We start from the raw sequence: 8680 nt of genomic DNA, 5'->3' as shown, positions 1-8680 counted from the left end.
TCCCTCCCTGGTCCACTGGGCTCACCTCTCCCAGTTGCTGGCTAAGATCTAGAGCCACATCTGGAGAGGCAGCTGGAATGGGCGACGGTGGGAAGGACTGTGACACAGGCAGCCTTCAGTGTCTTCCTCTCTGTCCAGCTGAGGGCCAGGGCTTGTGCTGGCAGCCCCAGAGGGGACAAGACGAGGTTCCCAAGGGCTTTGCCCTTGAGCAATCTGCACTGCAAATGTCAAGGGCAGCCATATAAACCACTGGGGATATGAGGTGGGTGTGGTGGTGCGTAGTCCGCATGCCACCAGGGAAGGGTGGCGTCCAGGAAGGCTTCCAGATGGAGGAGGGGTCCCAGGAGCAGGCCCTGAGGACAGTGCCAGGTGGGAGGATGGGAGGAAGAGCAACCAGGGGACAGACCACCTCTCCTGTCCTCAGTGGGTCAAAGACGGCCACCCCTGGCCACTCCCTGCGCTCCACCTCCCTGAGACCCCCACCAGGCCCAAGCCCGGAAGGAGGCTGTGTCTGGGGAGCTTCCCACTTATTTATTTATTTTTCAGTTTATGAAAAGATAATTCAGGAGACATTATTTCAATCAGACCCCTACACAGTTTGGGAATGCTAATGCTTCCTCTATTAAAAAGGTGTGGAATAATTAGGATGCTGATGAAGACTGGGGCGAGCCATTACCAGAGCGCCCCGCTTTGCCTTCCCGTCCCCTCCATATCCCCGAGTGACAAATTAACAAGTAGCAGAAGAACTGCTGCTAACACTTCGGGCAGCTTAGCTCAAACTGGAAGCCAGGTTTTTAGGAGAATGGATCAACCTTGGAATGACTTGGGATGGCAGAAGGAGCCAGAGGAGGACAAGAGCCCTGTCCCCATCCATGTCTCCAAGGCAGAGGAGCTGGCACTGGCCTTGGGGAAAGAGGTCTGGGCTTTGGGGGTTTTGTTTTCTCCCCGGTTCTGGGGATTGACCCCAGGGCCTGGTGCAGGCTGGGCCAGCGCTCCACCACTGACCTACACCCATCCTGAGGTCTGGATTTTAATCCTGGGGACTTGGAAAGTGACCTCAGGGTGCTACGACCTCCTCTTGAGACAGTGAAAGGGTAAACTTCATTCAATGAGGAGAAGCAAGGGAGGACAAAAAACCTAAAAACAATAGCAATGAATTTTTTTGGAGGGTGCAGGCGTTTGAACCCAGGGCCTTGTGCATGCAAGGCAAGCACTCTACCAACTGAGCTGTATCCCCAGCCCCAATAGTAATGAATTTTGTCCAAATACTTCGGAGCCAGGCACTCTTCAGAAGACTTTATTGACACGAATTCATTTAACCTTCAAAGCAACCCCCTGAGTTGGCGCCATTATTATCCCATTTTAAAGATGAAGAAACTGAGGCTCAGAGCAGCTGTGTAGCCTGAGAATAGAAATTTGAGCCCAGGCATGATGATGAGTGGCCCCCGATGGTGCCAGAGCCAGAGCTGGAAGGCACTAGGCTCAGCCAGGGACACGGAGTTGGGGATCCACCCAGGAAGGGCCTTGACAACCAGCTGCTACAGCTGCTAGGGCTGAACTGTGTCTTCCCCAAAGATGTTGAAGTCCTGTCCTGCCAGGTCCCATGAATAGGACCTTATTTGGAAATAGGTGTTTAAGATAATAGGGCTGGGGCCTTCGGGTGGGTCCTGATCCAACATGACTGCTTCTCAATACACAGGGGGTTGGACAGAGAGAAACAGCCAGAGGAAGGAGGGTGTGAAGACAGGGAGGGTGGTCTTCAAGCCAAGGCTTCCTGAGGCTACCAGAAGCTAGGAGAGAGGAACAGGGTTGAGTCCCCCTTGGTCTCCAGAAGGGAGCAGCCCTGCCTACACCTGGGTTTCAGATTGCCGGATCTGAGACTGTCCGCTCCTGTTGTCCACGCTCAGTTTGGGGTGCTTCTTATGACAACCCCAGGACTCTAATAGGACGGGGGAAGAGAGGGTCTCAGTGGCTGAGGCAAGAGGGAGCCATTGAGGGTTTCTGAGCAGGGAAATCACCAGCGATTGATACTTTACAAAGATCACTTTGGTGTCTGGGGTGCTGGAGGGTGGGATCCGGTTATCCTCGAGGGTGGGTTATCCTCTAATAGGACGGGGGAAGAGAGGGTCTCAGTGGCTGAGGCAAGAGGGAGCCATTGAGGGTTTCTGAGCAGGGAAATCACCAGCGATTGATACTTTACAAAGATCACTTTGGTGTCTGGGGTGCTGGAGGGTGGGATCCGGTTATCCTCGAGGGTGGGTGTGAGAACTGGTGGGGGGCTGTGCGGGGACAGAGGCGGGCAGGGCGGGAATCATGCAATGCCAACAGGAAAGGGACAGTCGCTCCTTTCAGGGCTGCAATGATAATGAAGTTAAATCACTTCATTCACTAAATCAACTGCCCCCTTCCATGGCTCCATCCCAGGGGAGACTCACATGCTCTGAGTTAATATCTAAAGAGAAGAAGAAGAAAAAAAAAAAAAACAGAATTCAAGGATCAAACAACTTTTTTGATGAGGGAAGTGTTATTTCTACCCAGCCAAGACATCAAAGCCCCTGGATGGTGACTTTTAGGTAATATTAAAGTGGGATCTAAATAATGTTTGAATATTTCTCTGCTTGTCTGCGGGACCACAGTAATCTCTCCCAGAGCGGGAGTGACAGTGATGTCCCCAGCCAGGCTCCTCCCCAGGAGGATCTGATGGGTTTCCAGGAACACAGCACTTGAACAAATACTGCCTAAGTTTCTTTTAGCATTAACCGCTCAGGCCCTCAAGTTCATTGTTCTAAGCATGACACGCATTTCAGCGGGTTAAACTGGCTAAAAGCCTGCCCGACAATTCAGCTATGATCTGCTATTTCTATGCACACAACGGCCCTCGTGTCTGGAACTCACCTATCAAGTGAGTTTCTCAAAGCCAAATTCCATTTGCTTGTTGATCCCTCTTATTAAGTTAAAAGTCATCCATCAAGTGAGTTGCTGGAAAGCAGTTTCTTTTTACTTATTGACCCCTATTATTTCTAATGAGATAAATTTTCCAGTCTACTTGTAATAGTTGGCATTTGCCGTGTAACAAAGTGGCTTCATATAATCCTCACTTTGTCATTGCCCATGAGTCTGTGGGTAGTTCTGCAGTCAGCTAGCTGGTAGGCTGCTGGGGCCTGGGGCCTCGTTCAACTATTGGCTAGAGTGAGCAGGAAGAACTTGTCTCTCCATGCAGCAAGTTAGACCAGGTTCTCTCACCTGGTCAACGTCTGGGTCCCCAGGCACACTCTCAAACCTGTGCTGTAGTGATTTCTGCCAGTGTCTCATCAGACAAAGCAAATCAAATCAAGACTCTACCCCTTGGTGGGGTGGGGAAAAGATAATGTCACTCCCCAAATGAGTATGCGTTCAGGGATGGGAGGGATTCGGGGTTAATTTTGGAATCCACCTTTTACTTCTTGTCCTCTTAGGACAAATAAAGGAGGCTAATCTACTTTAACATACTCTTGTGTCAGACACTGTGCTATATGTTCTTTGTAATTTACATCTCATTTAATCAGAGAAGTTATGTAACTTTTTCCAGGTCACATAACTACCTACCACTGGAGCCAAGATTCACTCTCAGGACTGTGTAACCCTTTATCTGATGCAATTTTCACCATTCCTTTATGCCAATCAATTTTGTAATTGAATTTGTCATTTCTGGGATTCCTATTGCACATTTTCCACTATACTCCAGTTAGTTATTTTCTGTTCTATTGTCCTCACCGGTAGTGACCCAACTCCATTTGTCTATCTCCCCTACAAGGGAGCTCACTACCTATCTTTCTGTTGATGGGTACTGGGGATTGAACTCAGGGGCACTCAGTCACTGAGCCACATCCTCAGCCCTATTTTGTATTTTGAGACAGGGTCTCACTGAGTTGCTTAGCACCTCGCTTTTTGCTGAGGCTGGCTTTGAACTCGCCATCCTCCTGCCTCAGCCTCCCGAGCCGCCGGTTTTACAGGCGTGTGCCACTGCGCCTGGCTTCCCTACCTATCTTGACAGCCTACTGCACAGCAGAATCTATCCAACTATCACAAACTTCTTTTAAGTCAAAAGAGATCCTAAAAAACCTGGGTGGGAACAAGGAGAACCGACAGGCAAAGTTTAGTTCAAGTTTTTTTTTTTTTTTTTCTGACCTACAATCTGAAGTTTATCTATTGGAGCTGCCTGGTTTTGTAATTGTGTTTATCTTTGTTCTGCATCATTTGGAAATTGCAATTTGTGTTGGAATAAAAAAAAACGCAGGAAAATTTGATTAACTAGGTGAATATTTTTTCCCTAAAGAAAATGAAGATAAGGAAATAAGTGTCAAAGAGACTTATAAAATGGGAGTGATGCGAATGTGATGATAATCACTTCCCTGTACTGGGAGGACCATTCGCACGTGGTTGTCAGTTATGTGCTGACTGTGCCCCTTTGGACAGAAGATGATGTCCAAGGAACCATCCATCCACTCCTCCATCCATCCATCCATCCATCCATTCATTCATTCATGCATCCATCCATTCATCCCCTCATTCATTCATTCAGAGTTTCCCATAGTAAGACTATAAGATAAACTGGAGGTATAATGAATTAATTAGACAAAACCTGTACTCAAGTCTTTCCACGTCTAGTCGGGGAATGAAGCAGGTGTGTCTGGCTACAGCGGGTGCAGAGAACCTCAGCCCAGGGCGCGAGCACATCAGGGGAACCAGTTTTGGGTCTCTTCCCTTCATCTGAAAGTAGGAAACAGGAACTCGTCTGGTCTGCTGCTGCCACACCATTCAGGAACTATTTAGGGCTGTCCTTCCTGGGACCTCTTCCAACAGAAAAGCGCTTCATGTGAGATCTCAAAGGTCAAGACCGTCCCTGCACAAATTCAAAACTCAAAAGGTCCCCAAGATGAGTGGCCCGTAGCCAGCCTCCTGTGAATGGCAAAAGGCACCCCGGGTGGTGGAGACATCAGGAAAATCGGGACCAGGGTTGGGGCACACCACAGGCTTTTCAACTTCCTCCCCACAGAGGGTTTCAGATGTTCTCTCAATAAAAATTACCACCGGGCAAACACAAATAAACTTAACGGATTTAACTGACAGAGTTAAACAAGCAGAAGATAGGATTTCTCTTAATGAGAATAAACTACTTGCATATGAAAAAGATTTGAAACTGAGGATTCAGTAACTCACCAGAAACTTGGAACAGAGGCACAGAATCGGGGGAGGAAGGAACCACCAGGCAGGAAAGCTCCATCTGGCCCCTGGGCACTGCTGAGAGGAGAGGCCGAGGAGGTGGGAGGTGGTGGGACAGGTGCAGCTCGTGGTGGGCCCACGCGGGGTCTCCTCAGCCAAGGGGCTGGGGGTTGAGAAGGGCCGAATGAATTACGTCTGTGCTTTGGTTCCCCGTGTGAGTGGAGGTCAGGAGACCCATAGGAATGGAAAAGTCACATCCCAAAGTGGCCTTTGCCACTCTTGAGCTGGGTGAACTTGGGCTCTGGCCTCACCATTTGGAGCTTCTGACAATGAAGCCTCACTCTCAGGGTTTGTGTAAGGATTCTACGATGCAATTCTCATGGGCTGTTTATTCAATTAACAGAAGTTTCCTTAGAAATGACTATGGGCCTGGGACTATGGCTGGTGCCCGGGAACAGTGGTGGGCAAGACTGACAGGGCCCTGCTAGCACAGGGTTAGGGAGAGTCCAGCGAGTCTTAGGTGCTGATGTAATGGTCTGAATTTTTTGGTTGTAAGTAACAGAAACACAACTTGTAGGGAAAAAAGGAACTGACTGGTGCTGGGGTTTCCGCATACGGTGAGGTAGGCCACTGAAACAGAGCAAGAGCTGCAGGGGCCGGGGCCTCGGAATCTGGAACTGAGACTGCTCCTGAGCCCCCGGACTCTCCTCTGCATCTGTCTTTTTTTCTGCGTCGTTGGTCTCTTTCCCTCCTATGGCAGAGGCCTTCTCTTTATAGCTGGGACATGGCCACAGCAGCCCCAGCTTAGCAAATCCCAAGAAAGCACTTCTTTCTCTCAGCATCTGATTGTCAGTTCCAGAGAAGTTCCTGCTAGACCCTGCTTGGGCCACCTGCTCCCTTCTTGAACCCATGAATCACTGTTGTCAGGACAATGGAGCAGGATGATTGGCCATGCCTGGGTCATGTGACCAGTGATGGAGGTTTACTGTGTGCTGTAATCAATGGCTCCACCAGAAACACATGGAGAGGAAAAGGAGTGTTCCTCAACAGGAGAGGAGCAAGGAACCCAAACTAGCAGATGTTACCCCCTGAAAGACACCTCGCCTCTACCTGACAGGTGTGCAATAAGGGGCAACTTAAAGGGGTGATGGTACTCAATAGGCTCTGAGAGCGACAGTCCAGTCTCCCATTTGTCACCTTCATGGTTTCTCTTGACTCCAGGACTGTGTCCAGTGGAAAATCCACTCATTCCCAAATGAGGAGAAACTCTTCTTGGTTGGTGTAGGGACCACGGGCTGCCCTTTCTAACTTGGTATAAATTTGAAGAGCTTTAATGGGGCCCCTGATCCTACCACACCCCAAGTGGGATCTCTTTGCATTTCACAGTCACTGGGGAATAAATGTGTCAAGACAGTTATTTGGAGGTGACATTGAACTTCTTTTCTTTCCACAGTCTGAGCCAATGGCTGGCAGAGAATGACATTTATAATCAGAGAAACTCACTGGCCTGAGATCCTCACCATTGGCAGACTGAGAACTGAAGAGAATTCTTGGTCACTCAACTTGATGAAGGTTGAGTGGGTTTAGCTGTGGACAGTGAGAGCCCAGTACACAAAGAATAGCGCCCGTTGTTCATTTAACTTCCACGTGTTGTAAAATTGGTTCGAATTGTTTTTTAAATTAAAGGTCATTTAATTAAACAAAAAAATATTTATACAAATTATTGATACCTAAACACACTTTGGTTTGGAAAATGAAATAAAATGAAATCATATGCACATAGTTGTATTCATAAGTGTGCTAAATCAAAAGCTATTCAATAATGAGAAACATTAAAGGGTCAAATCCAAGGACAAAGGAACACATTCTTCTGAATTCCCATGTTTCATCGAACATCAAAAACCACCCATCTTTTGGTTCTTTTCTTGTACATTATTCTGTATCCACATTCTCTGCATCTGATTGGATCCGTGGATTTTATTTCATTTTCTGTGTGACATTCTCCACAGATATATATTATTGGCTGCTGCTTTGGGTTCAATGTCCTTAGGAGCGTCCATTGCTATTGTCTATACAGCACAGAAACTTTTCCCCGAATTTCCACACAAAACCCCAGGTATCACAGTGTTGCAGCCAATTACTAGTCCAAAGTCTTTTTTAAAAAATTTTTTTTTAGTTGTTGATGGATCTTTATTTTATTCATTTATTTTTATGTGGTGCTGAGAATCGAACCCAGTGCCTCACACATGTGAGGCGAGTGCTCTACCAGGCCACCACCCCAGCCCTGGTCCAAAGTCTTGAACCCAGCTCCAGATATGACTTGGACCGTGCGGTCTCCCTCCCTCCTTCTGCTCTTCTTTCCCTCTCAACCTTCTTCCTTTCCTTCTTTCCTTCCTTCCTTCCTTTCATTTATGAAAAAAAATTCAAGCAGAAAAATCTGGAAAACAACAGAAACCATGCTCACCATCTAGAATTCACAGATATTAACAACCCGTTGCATTTGCTTCAGATTTTTTTAAAAAAAGAAATTCTAAATTGCAGATCAAATTGAAGCTTTTTTTTTTTTTTTTATTCCACCCGGTCCTGTCCCCCTCCCTTCCTACCCAGAGTCAGCCATTGTCGTGAATTAACTGAGCCTCTTCCCCACCATGATTACATACTTTAATACACAAGCAGGCATCCGTGAACAATGCAGAGATTTTTTGGTGGGGTTTAAGATTTACATAGATGTCAACATACTGTACTGATTCTGCAAATTGCTCTTGTCACTCAGTCTTGTTTCCAGGATCAATCCATGTCATTTCTTGTACACACACAGTTAATTCTTTTTAAATGCCAGATAACATTTAATCTGATGATTATATGCTCTGTTTATCCATTCCTCCATCAATGGGCATTTAAGTCATTTCACATTTTTTGCCATTGAAAACAATGCTTTGGATTTGGCATGTGAGTTAAAACTGTCTAAAATCTACAAAGATCCCCTTAGAAGGGAAGGATTCAAAGAAGCACGTGCCTTTCTTTCATTGCATTGGGATACCTCAGCCCTTTACATGAACATGCACAAGACTTCACAGTTTGGGAGACACTTTCTCACTCAGGACTTCAAAGTTGTAGACAGGGTGGGTTTTCCTGACCTGTTTTGTTAACTGGGAAACTGAGGGCTGGAGAAGGAAAGAATTCTATCTCAGAAACAGCCAGTTTGGGAGAATCCAGTTTATAATTTCAGATTTAGTCTCAGTTCCTACAGGGAGCTGCCACCATCTGAGTTTTTAGTAGTTTTTTGTTTGTTTGTTTGTTTGTTTGTTTTGAATCTCATCCTCATATAGGGCCACTGATAGCAACCTTAATGTACTCACACAGACACTAGAGGATTAAATAAAAAGAGGACGATGGCACATAAAGAAGGCAGAAACCAAGGTCTCACAGCTTCTGGTCCACAGATGTTTTGTTTGGCCCAGCCAATGTTTTTAAAGAG

The 8680-nt window shown here is 46.7% G+C and overlaps 1 pseudogene; it reads right to left on the bottom strand.

Moving 5' to 3' along the window:
* Positions 1 to 7087: 7087 nt before the first annotated feature.
* LOC113186027 (DNA-directed RNA polymerases I, II, and III subunit RPABC4 pseudogene) lies at positions 7088 to 7262 on the bottom strand (annotated as a pseudogene).
* Between the last annotated feature and the right edge of the window lie 1418 nt (positions 7263 to 8680).

This window comes from Urocitellus parryii, chromosome 4, assembly GCF_045843805.1.
Source record: "Urocitellus parryii isolate mUroPar1 chromosome 4, mUroPar1.hap1, whole genome shotgun sequence".
NCBI classification, from domain to species: Eukaryota; Metazoa; Chordata; class Mammalia; order Rodentia; family Sciuridae; genus Urocitellus; species Urocitellus parryii.
The sequence above is the reverse complement of the archived record's forward strand: the minus strand, read 5'-3'. Positions and strand labels throughout refer to the sequence as shown.